The 16,202-nt window shown below is 45.6% G+C and overlaps 1 long non-coding RNA gene across 1 annotated transcript; it reads left to right on the top strand.

Annotated features, from left to right (window-relative positions):
- The first annotated feature begins 4,382 nt into the window (after positions 1-4,382).
- On the top strand, positions 4,383-12,009 carry LOC144587976 (uncharacterized). The gene is made up of 2 exons (XR_013543245.1): positions 4,383-6,820; positions 7,095-12,009. It is a non-coding gene; the product is annotated as an uncharacterized LOC144587976 (long non-coding RNA).
- The last annotated feature ends 4,193 nt before the right edge of the window (positions 12,010-16,202 follow it).

The raw sequence follows: 16,202 nt of genomic DNA, 5'->3' as shown, positions 1-16,202 counted from the left end.
TTTAAATGCAGAATACATCATGCAAAAGGCAGGACTGGATGAATCCCAAGCGAGAATTAAGACTGCCAGAAGAAATGTCAAAAACCTCGGATATGCAGATGATTCCACTCTGATGATAGAAACTGAGGAGGAATTAAGGAAGTTTGTAATGAGGGTGAAAGAGGAGAGTACAAAAATGGTCTGAAGCTCAACATCAAAAAAACTAAGATCATGGCCACTGGTCCCATCACCTCCTGGGAAATAGAAGGGGAAGATATGGAGGCAGTGACAGATTTTACCTCCTTGGGTTCCATGATCACTGCAGATGGAGACAGCAGCCCCGAAATTAAAAGACGCCTGCTTCTTGGGAGGAAAGCGATGACAAACTTCGACAGCATCTTAAAAAGCAGAGGCATCACTTTGCCAACAAAAGTCGGAATAGTCAAAGCTATGGTTTTCCCTGTAGTGATGTATGGAAGTGAGAGCTGGACCATAAAGAAGGCTGACCAACAAAGAATTGATGCTTTTGAATTGTGTTGCTGGTGGAGACTCTTGAAAGTCCCCTGGACTGCAAAGAGAACAAACTTATCCATTCTGAAGGAAATCAACCCTGAGTGCTTACTGAAAGGACAGATCCTGAAGCTGAGGCTCCAAGACTTTCCCAACATCAGGGTCTTTTCCAGGGAGTCTTGCCTTCTCATGAGATGGCCAAAGTCTTGGAACCTCAGCTTCAGGATCTGTCCTTCCAGGGAGCACTCAGGGTTGATTTCTTTCAAAATGGATAGGTTTGTTCTCTTTGAAGTCCAGGGGACTCTCAAGAGTCTCCTCCAGCATAACAAATCAAAGCATCAATTCTTCAGTGGTCAGCTTTCTTTATGGTCCAGCTCTCAAAGCCTCACTACAGGAAAAAACATAGCTTTGACTTATGTGGACTTTTGTCGGAAAGGTGGTGTCTCTGCTTTTTAAGATGCTGTTGAGGTTTGTCATCGCTTTCCTCCCAAGAAGCAGGTGTCTTTTAATTTCGTGGCTGCTGTCACCGTCTGCAGTGATCATGGAGCCCAAGAAAATACAGTGGTACCTCGACCCACGAACGTCCCTATTTACAGACATTTCGACCTACGGACAGCTCCGGCTGTAAGTCAATGCAAAATTTTGTGGCCGGAGCTGTCCATAAATCAAAATGTCCATAAGTAGGGACGTTCGTAGTTCGAGGGTGGGAATTTCAAACCGTTGGCGGAGAAGAGGCTGCTTCTTTGTAGCTCTTTCTCCCCAATGATTAGGAAAGAGGCTCAGCCTCCCTGGCTTCCACCACTGCTGACACCGCCGCCGGGAGGGGAGCCGCTGGACCATCCGGCTGAGCTCAGCCTCCCGGGGGTCCCCCACTGCCATCAGAGGCCTGGTAGGGGTTCCCCCACTCTGGCGATAGGCCCCTTTGGAAGCCTCCTGAGGCCTCCAAAGGCACCATTCTCCACAGCGGGGGACCCCCGCCAGACCTCCGATGGTGGTGGGGAAGCCCCGGGAGGCCTCCGAAGGTGCTGATCGCGGCGGTGGGGGAACGCCGGGAGGCTTCGGACTAGTAATTTGCTACTTTTTTTCTTTTAAAAAAGTTGTTCTCAGTGGGTTTGGGCTGGGAGGTTTTCACTGGGGGGTATGTTTGTGTGTGGCTTAATTTTTTGGTGTTTTTTGTTAGTTCGTTTTTTTGCAGTCCCAGTATGGGAGTTGTTCCAATGTTTTTTTGTTTGTTGTTATTATTGTTTGTTTGTTTGTTTGTTTGTTTGTTTGTTTGTTTGTTTGTTTGTTTATTTATTTATTTATTTATTTATTTATTTATTTATTTATTTATTTATTTATTTATTTATTGAGGGGTATGGGGGGCCAGGAACGGATTAATCGCTTTTCAATGCATTCCTAAGGGAAATGGTGATTCGATTTATGAAAATTTCGACTTACGGCCACCGCTCCAATACGGATTAATTTTGTAAGTCAAGGTACCACTGTAAATTCTGTCACTTCCTCCATATCTTCCCCTTCTATTTGCCAGGGGGTGATGGGACCAGTGGCTATGATATTAGCTTTTTTTTTTTCAAATTGAGCTTCAGACAATATTTGCACTCTCCTCTTTCACCCTCATTTAGAGGCTTTTTAATTCCAACTTTCTGCCATCAGAGTACAAGGCAATATACAACCCTAATTTGTTTCTCTATGTCCTTAGTACAAAGTCTACTATCTACAGAATTTCTCTCTAACTTTGCTCTGCCTTTAAAAAAAAAATATTTTGAGACCCAAGTGGGTTGGTTTCTTGAATTTAGAGTTCAGACAGCAGCAAAATCAATATTCCTTTCTTTTCAAACAAATACTCTATTATTCTAAGATTCTCCAATTCTTAAGATTCTGTTAGGACTTGTAGCTGATGTGACAAAGCGAATTGCTGGCACACCTGTGACATATTATTGGTCAGCATGAAGACTAATTTGTTTGGTGAAACTAGAATGGGCCATGAATACATAGTCCTGGCTATGTTTTCATCAGGATGTGGCCAGAAGCCATGGAGACATATTGGTTTTAATTGCCATCCTTTAGGCACATTTAAGTGTCAGAGGTAGTTTGTGGAAGATAAAGTGAAGCTTTTATCAAGCTACCTTTTTCGAGCTTTGGAATACACAGGCTTGTGTCCAGTAAGGATCCTCTTGCGGGTCGAAGGAGAAATTAGGCTGCTTCCCTGCCCCAATTTCCCTGTGCTGTTCTCATTCTCCATTGCCACCACACCAAGCTCAGTTGCCCAATTCACATTGAACAGCAGATCTGAAGTGGTCTGCAAGAGTGAGGGGCATCACTGAAAACTGTCTCCCTCCCTTTTATGAAAGGGGACAGTGCCTTCTATCAGTGGTGTGAAGTCCACTGGATAAAAATCTCAGCACCCTTTTTTTCCTTTTCATGTCTTGTTTTGTGCTTTGCCCATGGGCGATTGATTGATTAGGCATCCTTCAGTCTCAAGAGACTATGGTAACGTGCTCTGTATGGAGGACTTGGAACAGCGATTAGTCTTGCTGAGAAGACCAATTTGAGAGTGACCATCCCTTCCACACTGAAGACACTCTGTCCCCTGTCCAGCTCCCTGGTTTTGCTCCTTTCGGGACTGCCTCTTTGTCTCAGCCTGCTGGGCAAGGGTCTCTCCAAATTTGGAGAGGCCGTGATGCACCGCCTGCCTCCAGGCTGAATGCTCAGACGTCAAGGTTTCCCATCTGTTGAGGTCCATTCCTAAGGCCTTCAGGTCCTGCTTGCAGATGTCCTGGTATCGCAGCTGTGGTCTCCCTCTGGGGCGATTTCCCTGCACTTATTCTCCAGACAGGAGATCTTTTGGAATCTGACCATCAACCATTCTCACGACGTGCCCGAGCCAATGTAGATGTCGCTATTTCAGTAATGTATGCATGCTAAAAATTCCAGCTCATTCTAGGACTACTCTATTTGGAACTGCCAGGTGATACCAAAAATGCGTGGGAGACAATGCATATGGAATGTGTTCATCCCTGCTAACCAAATCAGAAGCCCGCATTGCAGTTTGTTTTAGATTTAAGTCATTAGATTTAAGTGTCTTAAATGAATGAATGAATTAATGAATGGCTCAAGGGGGCATTTCTTTCAAAAAGGTTAAGAACCGCTGGCCTGATCCACCGCGATGGCAAACACGAGCGTTGCGAGGGTAGCAACAGCCAAGGAGCCTTGACTCGAGACGGGCAGGTTCTGAACCTCTGGACTCCAGGGGACTCTGAGGTTTGCACGCTCTACATGCTCCAGAAAAGAGAGACACCCCCACACCCCGAAAGCCACACAGATCTGCATCTTCATGAATATAGATCACAACAAAGGTTTTTATTGAAATACATCAGTGGTTAACATGTGATTACTGTTGGAAAGCAATCTCTTATACAGTAAATAATAATAATAATAATAATAATAATAATAATAATAATAATAATAATAATAATAATAATAATAATAATAATAATAATAATAATTAAAAAAAGAGAGAGAAAGCACAACTTCATGCAAGCTTGCACAAATTATCCACTTCCTTCTAGTAGGAAAACAGCAAGAAGACCTCTTTGGCTTTTGAGGTTCCCAGAAGGGCTGCACACAGAAGCAAAGGGACTGCATCCTGGTGTCTGGTTTTCCTTTTATGCAGGAAAGGTCCCTCGTTCTTAGAAAGCTGGATCTCGTGTGCAAAAAAAGTACGACGGGTGTGTTCTTCTGCATGGACACGACAGGAGCCCGTCGACTTTGGGACATTTTGTTCAAGAACCAACGCCATTGAGAAACTGTTTCCTGCCTACGTAACCTGGATATGTAACCCTTTGAACAGACGAAGAATTTACTAACACCTTACTCTGAATGATGGCTACATGTTGCTGTCAGAAGCCATTTAGTCGCTTTCCCTTTATGGCGATTTTGTGCATTGACATCCTCTGAAAGATCCCACCCTTCCAAGCGCTGCTCAGGCCTTGAAAGCTCAAGGTGGAGGCTTCCTTTATGGAGTCAATCCATCGGACAAGAGGTTCTCCTCTTTTCCTGCTGCCCTCTTACTTTTCCTAGAGTTGCTGCCTTCCCCGGCACATCTCGCCTTTGCAAAGGTACACACAGAGAATCTGGTTGGCCGTCTGCCAACAATTTGGGGATTTAGCACCAGTGGTAGGCATCCTTCAGTCTCGAGAGACTATGGTAACATGCTCCGTATGGAGGTCTTGGAACAGTGTCTAGTGTGGCTGAGAAGGCCATTTTGAGAGTGACCATCCCTTCCACACTGAAGACAACTATAAACTGTCCCCTGTCCGGCTCCCTGATTTTGCTGGTTTCGGGACTGCCTCTTGGGCTCGGCCTGCTGGACAAGGGTCTCTTCAAATTGGGAGAGGCTGTGATGCACTGCCTGCCTCCAGGCTGAGCGCTCAGACATCAAGGTTTCCCATCTGTTGAGGTCCATTTTTAAGGCCTTCAGATCCTGCTTGCAGATCTCCTTGTATCGCAGCTGTGGACTCCCTCTGGGGCGCTTTCCCTTCACTAATTCTCCAGACAGGACATCTTTTGCAATCCGACCATCAGCCATTCTCACCACATGCCCAAGCCAACGTAGATGGCACTGTGCCAGTAATGTACACATGCTAAAAATTCCAACTCATTCTAGAACTACTCTATTTGGAACTTTGTCCTGCAATGTGATACCAAAGATGTGTCGGAGACAACGCGTATGGAACGTGTTCAGCTTCCTCTCCTATTGTGCACAAAGCATCCACGACTCGTTGCAGTACAGGACACAGGCTCTGTAAACCTGGATCTTGGTGTATGCCATCAGCTTCTTATTGAGCCATACTCTCTTTGTGAGTCTAGAGAACATGGTAGCTGCTATGCCAATGCATTTATCCAGATCGACATCTAGAAACAGTGTGTCAGAGATCGTTGAGCCAAGGTACACAAAGTCATGAACAACTTCCGATTCTTTTGGGGAGATGGTAATGGAGGGAGGTGAGTCCACACCCTGGCCCATGACTTGTGTTTTCTTCAGGCTGATTGTTAGTCCAAAGTCTTGGCAGGCCTTGCTAAAACGATTCATGAGTTGTTGGAGGTCTTCAGCAGAGTGGGCAACGATGGCTGCATCATCTGCGAAGAGGAAGTCCCGCATGCATTTCAGTTGGACTTTGGTCTTTGCTCTCAGTCTAGAGAGATTAAAGAGCTTTCCATCTGATCTAGTCCGGAGACAGACACCTTCTGTTGCAGTTCCAAAGGCCTGCTTCAGCATGACAGCAAAGAAGATCCCAAACAGGGTTGGCATGAGGACACAGCCTTGTTTTACTCAGCTTCGGATATCAAAGGGATCTGATGTTGAGCCATCAAAAACTACAGTGCCGACTTCCGGCTTGACGTCGCGACGAGACAGCAGCAGGAGGACAGAGCTCTGTCCCCTGGGCTGAATTCTGACCTGTTTTGGGACACCGCAGGGTGTCGGAACCACTCTGGAGGGGTGGTGAACTGGGGGGGAAGTCTGTTGATCACCGGGAGGGTGGCGGCCGCCCCGTTTGATCCAGGAAACTCCCTAATCAGCCAACGGGCAGAAATAAGCAGCTTGCTTACAAGTCGCTGGCAGCCGGCCAAAAGAGGCAAGATTCAGATTTTCGGCATCGTTGTTTACCATCTGACATCGGGTGAGATACCTTTTTTAAACTAATTGCCTATGTACCCCTCGAGGCAACTTTTATATATGGAAAAAAAGAATCGCTATTCATCTCATTAATCTTATAAGCGGCAAAAAACCTTGTGAGACGGATAGCTGAAGAAATAACCTTTTTCAAATATATTTTAAGAATATATCAATCTGGAAAAGCTTAAGAGATTTCCCTGTAAGCTAAATGGACATTGTTTTCGCGAATACAAGTTTGGACATTGCTTTGTTTGGACTACTGGAATTCTCTGGCATGGTTCCCAAGAGAGAAGTGGCCTTGAATACTCTGTATCTTTACTTCCTGATTTTTTCTCTCTCTTCGTACTCCCGGCTGGAGAATTAACCCTAAACTGGACTTTTAAAACTGTTCCTTGAGCATTTCTAAATTTGTGGAAATAGGCCATCAGGCCACGGATACAATATTGCACCCTGGTTTCTGGGCAGTAGAAACAGAATGGCAGAACAAGGACAGTTTTGGAATGAAATACAAGCTAAGCTTCAAGAAATACTAGGATTGGTGAGATCCCACTATCAAGAGGCCAAGCTATTCAACCAGCACCAGAAGAATTACAGTCTGCAAACAACAGGGAACAAAGAAGACGGAAGTGGTCTGCTGTTCTTAAATGTGTTGTTCGTATTGATTTTATTTACCATTTGTAATGTAATACCAGTTTGAGTCTTTTTAAATATTTGTATACCGACCGTTTTTAGCTTTTAAATGTTGTCTTTTAATTGTTGTTAAGCCGCCTTGAGCCCTTTTAAGGAGGAGGAAGGTGGGGTCAAAATATTTTAAATACATAAATAAGCAAATCTCACCAATCTGCTTAATTGTCTTAACCTGAACCTCTTATTCTTCCGTTTTATTCTTTAAAAGAGCTCACGAAAACTCCTCTCTTTATTTCAGATCACAGCTGCCAGAAACCCTTCATCAAGGGGACTTGGGTCTTGTAGTCCATAATAATAATTTCTCAAGCCATCTCAGCTCCCCTCTCGGGGTGGAGAAAAGACAGGGTGGAGGAGATCGAGGAATAAACAAGCAAAACTATCTGGAGAGCCTTGAGTCCCCCCCCTCCTGTGCTAAACTTCCCCATTCCTGATTTGGGGGGGGGCGTTGTTGTGGAAGACCCAAGCCAAGATGCCCAGGGGGATAAAAAGCAGCTGCTTGTACACCAGGAAACCAGCAGAGGTGGCAAGAAAGGTCCAGGGTCAAGCGAAGAATTTCAGACTGGCCTGGGATGGCATTCATGGCCGAGCAGCATGGGCGGGTGGAAGAAAGTGTGGGATGATGTGATGACCCACGTTCCAACCACAAGCGATCTCTTGGTTTTTGAACAACATCAAGACCTCTGTCCTGCACATGTGCACACGTGTATGCATTATGTGCTGGCATATAGGCCAGTCCATGAGCACAGGTCCCTTTCTGTTTCAGGAAGCACCCCCCCCCCCCGCACACCCCAGAATTCTCTAGCCTGCCTAGCAACTACGTGGGTGGATTCCAGGGGTCGGCATCTGGAGAAGGAACTTCTCCAACCAACGCCTAAACACTCTCCTTCTCTCTCTCTCTCTCTCTCTCTCTCTCTCTCTCTCTGTGTGTGTGTGTGTGTGTGTGTGTGTGTGTGTGTGTGTGTGTGTTGTGGTGCAAAGGTCAGCGGGGGCCCTGTGAGTTGCCGGTTCAAGGCCCCCTCGAGCCATGAAGCTCCTCCAGTGGTTTTGGGTGGGTCACATACTTTAACCCTCCCTGCTTCACAGGTGGGTTGTGAGACTCAAGAAGGGAAATGAGCCCCTTAAGAGGCTTTGAGCACCCTAGAGAAAAGGCCAGATCTGAGGAGGATGAGGCTACACTGAGCTTAAAAAAGCCCCAAGGGGCTGAAGACCAGGAGTTTTTGTGGGGGGAGTGAAGAGAGAGAAAGAGAGTTGTCAGCTTCTTTTTAATAAAGATAGAAATCTTCTACTAGATCTACATGCCTTTTGAAATTCTTCCTCCGTCCACAGTTGTGCGTGTGGTTTTCCATTATGTCACCAGCGATGTAGTCGAGCCAGGGCTCATAGGGTCCTTTCTGAGTTGTGCTGTCGTTTAGTTGTTAAGTCGTGTCTGACTCTTCGTGACCCCATGGACCAGAGCACGCCAGGCCCTCCTGTCTTCCACTGCCTCCCCGAGTTGGGTCAGATTCATGCTGGTCGCTTCGATGACCCTGTCCAGCCATCTCGCCCTCTGTCGTCCCCTTCTCCTCCTGCCTTCACACTTTCCCAACATCAGGGTCTTTTCCCGGGGAGTCTTCTCTTCTCATGGGATGGCCAAAGGATTGGAACCTCAGCTTTAGGATCTGTCCTTCCAGTGAGCACTCAGGATTGATTTCCTTCAGAATGGATAGGTTTGTTCTCCTTGCAGTCCAGGGGACTCTCAAGAGTCTCCTCCAGCACCTTTCTGAGTAGCAGGGAGTAAAATATCACTCACCACTCCCTTTCCAGAGACTTCCCCGTCCCTCTGAGCTCAGCTGCAACCTTCACAGTTGCTAAAAGAGAAGTGAACTGTTGCAAGTTACCCAGTGATAATCCAAAGTGATTGAGGGTGGTTCGAATGGGCAACTAAGAGCCATTAGCTTTACAAAATGCCTGTCCCTCACTTGTTGCTTTGGACATCCAATTACCTGCATGTCTCACTCCCTGTGGCAATGGGCTGTCATGGTGACCACCTGCATTTCTACGTTTACCACTGTGCCACAGAACATCACACCTATCTCAGAAGATAATGACCAACAGTTCAGGGATTTTGCTGACACAGCAACATGAGGCTCTGTTTTAAAATATATATCACTATAGATTAACTTCAGAGCAAAGAGAAAGGTGTGTCCAGTGTGGGGCCAACACCCCTAAACTTAGCATTTTTAATTTTTTTACATTTAATGCTGGTTCTGACCCCAATCACAGGCACAGAGATGCCCTGTTCCACTTTATGTCTGCTTGTAGTCTTTCTTCCTCGCAGGCAGCCAACCTCAAAACACACCGCTTTAATAACAAAGGGGAAAAATCTCAAATCTCAAACTGTAAATATTTAGAATAACTTACAGCAGCTGCTGCTTCATTCATGTCAGAACAGGCTCCTTCCATGCCCCCTTACAGAGAGCTGATAAAATACAATAGCAGCAATATTAAAAGAAAAGCAGTGGGAAATAAGCGAAACTCTGGCTTATTTGCTCAAACCAATGTGCTTTTAACAGTTGTTAAAAAGTCAGGGGCCCCTGAAGGTCTCTCAGTTTTTAGACACCAGAATAGATCCTGAAGGAGGCTGAAGTTGGCCCAGTCCTTCTTCTACAGGACGCTGGTACTTTAGGAGTGGAAGGTGCAGATGGGGTTTGTAGTCCACCTTGTATATAGCAGAGTGGACAGCAGAGTCTTACTTCGAAAAAAAGTTAAAAGTTATTTATTTTTTACAAAAGCATGAGTCACATTTCATTCGTGTGAGCTAGATGTTTCTTTTTTACACACTCCAAAAGGTATAACAGCTTTTCATTGCTTATGACTTGCTTTTTAAATGAGTTGCTTGTAGCCTCTGTCCTTTAACAGTTTTGTTTCTGGTGGTTGTTGTGGGTTTTTTGGGCTCTTTGGCCGTGTTCTGAAGGTTGTTCTTCCTAAGCCAACTACACCAAAGCACAGAGTGCTGTCCTCTGAAGATGCCGGCCACAGAGACTGGTGAAACGTTAGGAAGAAAAACCTTTAGAACACGGCCAAAGAGCCCGAAAAATCCACAACAACCATTAGATCCCAGCCGTGAAAGCCTTCACAAATACAGTTTCTTTTCTGTTTTCTCTCACCCCTGAGGAAATATCTATGCAGGCTCCTCTCACTTCATCTGGCTGCATATTTTCCTTCTGTTGCTTCCTTCTGCAGCTCCTTCATCTTCTGCAGCGTCCTTCCTTCTTCCTCTCTCCTACCGGTCTGCTTCTTCTGCTGTTTATGCTCACGCTCATATTATGCTGCTGCCTGTGCTGATCTTACTCAGAGGCATGCAGCATTTCTCAGCATTGATCAACTCATCAATCTCACCTGCCTGTCTTTCCTTCTTCTACCGTTGTTGTTGTTGTTTAGTTGTTTCTGAGTCTTCGTGAAACAACTAAACAACTTCATGGATCAGAGCACGCCAGGCTCTCCTATCTTCCACTGCCTCCCGGAGTTGGGTCAAATTCATGTTGGTCGCTTCGATGACACAGTCCAGCCATCTCGTCCTCTGTCGTCCCCTTCTCCTCTTGCCTTCACACTTTCCCAACATCAGGGTCTTTTCCAGGGAGATTTCTCTTCTCATGAGATGGCCAAAGGATTGGAGCCTCAGCTTCAGCATCTGTCCTTCCAGTGAGCACTCAGGGTTGATTTCCTTCAGAATTGATAGGTTTGATCTCCTTGCAGTCCAGGGGACTCTCGAGAGCCTCCTCCTCCAGCACCACAATTCAAAAGCATCAATTCTTCAGCGATCAGCCTTCTTTATGGTCCAGCTCTCACTTCCATACATCGCTACTGGAAAAACCACAGCTTTGACTATGCGGACCTTTGTCGGCAAGGTGATGTCTCTGCTTTTGAAGATGCTGTTGATGTTCGCCATCACTTTCCTCCCAACTTGTAACTTTACTGAGCAGAAATGCTCTTTGTAAAATATAACCCCAACAGGTGCCGACAGCAAAGCACTAGGAGAGATGAGGGGAGCCTGTCATGATAGTATGGCTTCAGATCTGATATTCCAGACATCCATATTCCTGTCCTTCTGCTTTGAGACATACTCAGCAGCCTCTGCCACCGCCTGACTTGGATATATAAGCATACCTGCTCCGTGCAACACTAACCTGTGCAGCTGGGTTGTCACCTGAGAACTACAGGGCAATTTGTGGTATTATTGATGTCTCTTTGTGACTGCGTTATTACTTCCCTTTCCACAGAAGTGGCCTTGACCTCTCTGAACACAAACGAGGACCTCTTCAAACAATCAGGAGCGTCAAGCTTAGGAAAGGATCTTTTTCGGAACGACAACCTCCCTGAGGAGATGCTGGGAGCCAGGGTCTGAAAAGGTCCTTTGGAGGTTCTCCCACTCTATCAGAAAACCATCTCCTCATACCCGGCTTCCACGGGTGAAATGTAACCCGTTCCCAGTGTACACGGCTAAGCCTGTCATCTGCCCATCGCTTGGAAAGCCTCTTTTGAAAAGCAGTTCATTCCCATTCTTTGACACCGTGTTTGCAAAGATCATATTTATTTAATTAACTACTTTCTTTTCCCCACCTTTTCCTCCCTTACAAGAAGGCATTTTGTAACGAGATCACCTTTGGCATAAGGCGTGACAGACTATGGCTCTGGTATGGGAGGGAGAAGGGGCAGAGTCCACAGAAGTGCTTATGCCTAATAAAAGCTGGTCATTATTTGGCTGCCACCGAGCTGCTTCTTAATGTTCTTCTGCTTGTTAACGTTCTGTTACTCTCTGTCATTTGGAGAGGGGGGGAAGGGACATAGCAGTTGATAAATGAATATAGCAGGGCCCCCATAACTGCAGGGGATCGGTTCCAACACTCACCCACCCCCATGGATGCTGAAAAATGCAGATTATAGCAAATGTTATACCCAGCATGGTCTCTAGTTCCCCCCCTAGCGGTCAGTTCTAGTAACTTCATCTTTCGAAATACATATTTCTAGGAATTTTCTTTTATTATTTTTAATATTTTCAGACCGTGGATAAGTGAACTGGTGGATACTAATCCCACGGATAGGGGGGCCCTCCTGTAATATCAAACTAGGAAATAATGTTCCATTGCACCAATAAAGCAACTTATTTTCCAGCCCTTATGTTTCTCCTGAAATGTAATTTCATTGCAACATCACGACCCAAAGAAATGGCTAGCTACAGTAAGTACATTACTCTAGTTGTAACTTATCAGATTGTAATGCACATTTTAAACACTTCCAAGTTCAAGATCCAATAAACAAATACTTTTGTGGTCATGTTGATCTCCCCGGAGACTTCCAGCTTTCGCCACTGGTTTATACCAGGTGGGGTGAGGTAGCCCATTCAAGGCTGGCGTGCCAGCGGCAGAAGGGAAAAGGCTGTTCTCTGATTCATAACAGTCCAGGGAACATCTCTACCACTGACCAAACCAGCAGAAGGCCAATTCCTTGCTGTGCCCTTATGCACAGCATGACGCTGTGGGTTTTCACAAAAGCCGTTTCTTCTCATAGTTGCACAGATGGACCCGAAGATTACGCAAGGTCTTAGAAAGTCTAGAAGGACGTGGTGGCGCTGCGGGCTAAACCGCAGAAGCCTGTGCTGCAGGGTCAGAAGACCAAGCAGTCGTAAGATCGAATCCACGCGACAGAGTGAGGGCTCGTTGCTTGTCCCAGCTCCCGCCAACCTAGCGGTTCGAAAGCATGCAAAAATGCACGTAGATAAATAGGGACCACCTCGGTGGGAAGGTAACAGCGTTCCGTGTCTAAGTCGCACTGGACATGTGACCACGGAAGACTGTGTTCGGACAAAAAACGCTGGCTCTATGGCTTGGAAACGGGGATGAGCACCGCCCCCTAGAGTCGAACACGATTGGACAAAAATTGTCAAGGGGAACCTTTACCTTTACCTAGAAAGTCTAGAACACCCTGTTCAGTACCAGGCACTTTAAAAGACATTAATAAACTTGGTACAACCAGGAAGAAAAGGGAAAGAGGGGGGCAAATTAATATAAAGAGCCCAGGGTTGGGTCAGGTGCAAAGATTAAAACTAAACGGTTGTAGCCAGGATGAACAATGGGTGGAGGAAAAAAAAAGGCCATGTAGCCATGGGAAAGGAATTTCGGCAGCTGCGAAGCCAAGGAAGCAGAAAACCCCTGTCATTCTGGTCTGTGATGGAATCAAACAGATCTCAGTGAAGTTATGTTTTGACCACACAGCCAGTGACCATGGGCTAGTCTGCTGGCTGGTAGATTTTAAGAGTCAGAATCCAAAATAACTTTTCAACATTCACAATAAACACAGTTTTTTCTGTGGAGCTGTGTACCGCCTTAAAGACTAAAGTAATAGAGCTAAAGGTTGCATGGAATGAAGCCCATAATTCCAGAAACTTACACCATAATACATTTGCTGATCTTGAAGGAGCTTGACTATTTTTCCCCTTCTTTTTGAGTCAACAGGGCTAAGACTTTAATCTTTTTCAAATATTTGCATGTGCTGGAGGGAGGAAGTCAAATTAGTAAATTAGTAATCAGAGTCCTCCAATTAACAAGCTGGCGAATCAAGGGCCACATTCAAAAGATAAGAAATAAGGGGTTGCCACCTTCCTTCCCCCTCTCAATCTTTGCTCTTCTGCTCCTAAAAGTCATACAATGCAAGAAATTAAATTTTCCCCTACGATGCCAGAACTCCAATGGATATGAAGGTGGGCAAAAAGAATTGCTACCTTACAGGGTTGCAAATTGTAGACTTAAAAAAATCATATCAAAGCCTCAATAGCAACAATAACTGCACAATCAAGTTGGTTCCAGCTTAGAGTGACCCCTTCCAGGGATTTCCAGGTACAGAAGATTCAAAAGTGGTTTACCATTCTGACTTTGGGGAGCCCTCCTGGATTGTGCGACTAGCCCCAGGCTACACCATTGGTGTAGGAGGCACAGGGAAGAACTGAACTCCTCGCCCTTTCAGCCATATACCTAAGTCATACCCAGCCCAAAGCCTTCACTACATACAGTGTACAAGACTATACTTTTGTCTAAAATCTTTAGACTAAAAATTGAGGGGCATCTTATACACAGAAGTAAGCTGAGAACAAAAACAAGTGGAGGCGAAAGCAGGGATCAAAGCAATCCTGCAGTGCTTTGATCCCTTCCCCCCTGCACTTGCTAAGCCCCATGCAGATTTCTTAATTTTGGATTAGAAAAGTGGGGGGGGGGCATCTTATACACGGAAAAATACGGTATCTGTATTATGGGCCGTTTTCAATAATATCACTCATGTATTCATCCTGGCAAGTGCAGTACTGCCCTCCAGTGGCCATGCCAAGCAAGCTCTCTTCCTCCTGATTCTGTAGTTGTACCCATTCAACAAAATCTCCTGATAGTTTTGTAGGGGGAATCATAAGAACAGGAGAACAAAGCAAAAAGCAAAACATGCTGCTTATGTAGCACTCAAAGTATCCTGTGGGCTGTTTCCAATTTTACTTATGCAGGCTAAACCTTGTCCCAAGACCCCCCGTGTGAGCTGGGTACTCAGTATATCAGCCTTAGAAGGACGGAAGGCTGAGTCAACCTTGAGCCCGTCAAAATCTAACTCAGGTCATGCGCAGAGTCTCGGCTGCAGTCCTGGCTCCTTTGACAGCAGGAATTTCATTAAAACAAGGAACATCCACAGTCAATTCCTACTTCCATACAACTATTAAAGACAGAGGAGGCTCAGGGGGATTAGAAAAATAGGACAAACCAATGGTAGGTAGCGTCGTGCAGTGAAGCAGCACTGCGCTCTCCTCAAGTCCATCAGGTGCTCCATCTTGGCACCACATCACTCATTTTGTTACTTTGGAGCTAGACTGCAGTGGCTGGAAAAGGTAATGGTGTAAAAACAAGGCATCTGGGCAGCACGGATCTTGTTTGAAATCTGATTTGTGCTTCAGAGAGGTCTTAAAATAAGGTGTGTGCTCCCCCCGTGTACTTTGGCCTAAACCCAATTGCTAGTCCTCCCTGCAGCTAACTCACGGGCCAAAATCCTATCGCACAACTACATGTGTGCAACTCAAGACTGCACCTCTGGTAGTTGCAGGAACAAGGTGGGAGTGCTATCCCCGAAGCTCTTCAGCCAGTGCATTGCAAGTCAGTTGCCAACAACTGTGGGCGCTTGTGCAATTGCAGAGTACACTTCCTTGTGGCCAGGTGTAACACCCTACACATTTACACCAGCACGAACAGAATATTTGGCCATTGAATCAAGTGGAGTTACATAAGGGTGGACTTCCAACTCAGCCATTGATTTAAGCTGGGACTGGCAACCCGGGTTATGCCACTGTTTCCCTACAAAATTGGGGATGGGGGATTGTCGCTGTTGAGCTACCAAAAACTGAGTTGCAGGACAGAAAATTTGGAGGTGATGGAGCCCCCAAGGTGGCCTGTGTGTTCCCCACCCCTGGTAAAGATAAGGCATTTTTAGCAAACACTATACTGTACATTGAGAGCTGGACCATAGAGAAGGCTGGCCGCCAAAGAACTGGTGCTTTTGAATTGTGGTGCTGGAGGAGACTCTTGAGAGTCCCCTGGACTGCAAGGAGAACAAACCTCTCCATTCTGAAGGAAATTAACCCTGAGTGCTCACTGGAAGGACAGATCCTGAAGCTGAGGCTCCAGTACTTTGGCCGTCTCATGAGAAGAGAAGACTCCCTGGAAAAGACCCTGATGTTAGGAAAGTGTGAAGGCAAGAGGAGAAGGGGACGACGGAGGATGAGATGGCTGGACAGGGTCATCGAAGCTACCAACATGAATTTGACCCAATTCCAGGAGGCAGTGGAAGACTGGAAGGCCTGACGTGCTCTGGTCCATGGGGTCACGAAGAGTCGGACACGATTAAGCAACAACATTATTATTATTATTATTTATTTAATTTATACCCCGCCTATCTGGTCGGTGAGGACCACTCTAGGCGGCTAACAACAATAAAATACAGTAACAATATAAATAAGCAATTCTAATTAATAAAAACACTACAATACATTACATACTGTACATTGCATGGTCTCTGCCTCCCTCTAGTGGCCATGCTTGGTAAATACACCCTGAAAACACAAACAGGCATGGGGGGTATTTTCAACCAGTGGATCAGTGAATCAGTAGATACTGATCCCGCAGATAGGAGGATCCTACTCTATATGAAGTTGCAGTACTATATAAACATTAGCCATTGTTCTAAGTTGGGAAAACTCTGGCTTCCGAACAAACACCTTTTTCTTTAAGCAGGGTGTGGAAAACATTTTCTGTTGAAGGTGTTCTATTATCTCTTTTTCATGGGC

The sequence above is a fragment of the Pogona vitticeps genome, chromosome 3 (assembly GCF_051106095.1).
Source record: "Pogona vitticeps strain Pit_001003342236 chromosome 3, PviZW2.1, whole genome shotgun sequence".
In the NCBI taxonomy this organism is placed as follows: domain Eukaryota; kingdom Metazoa; phylum Chordata; class Lepidosauria; order Squamata; family Agamidae; genus Pogona; species Pogona vitticeps.
This window is presented reverse-complemented; position numbering and strand designations above follow the sequence as displayed.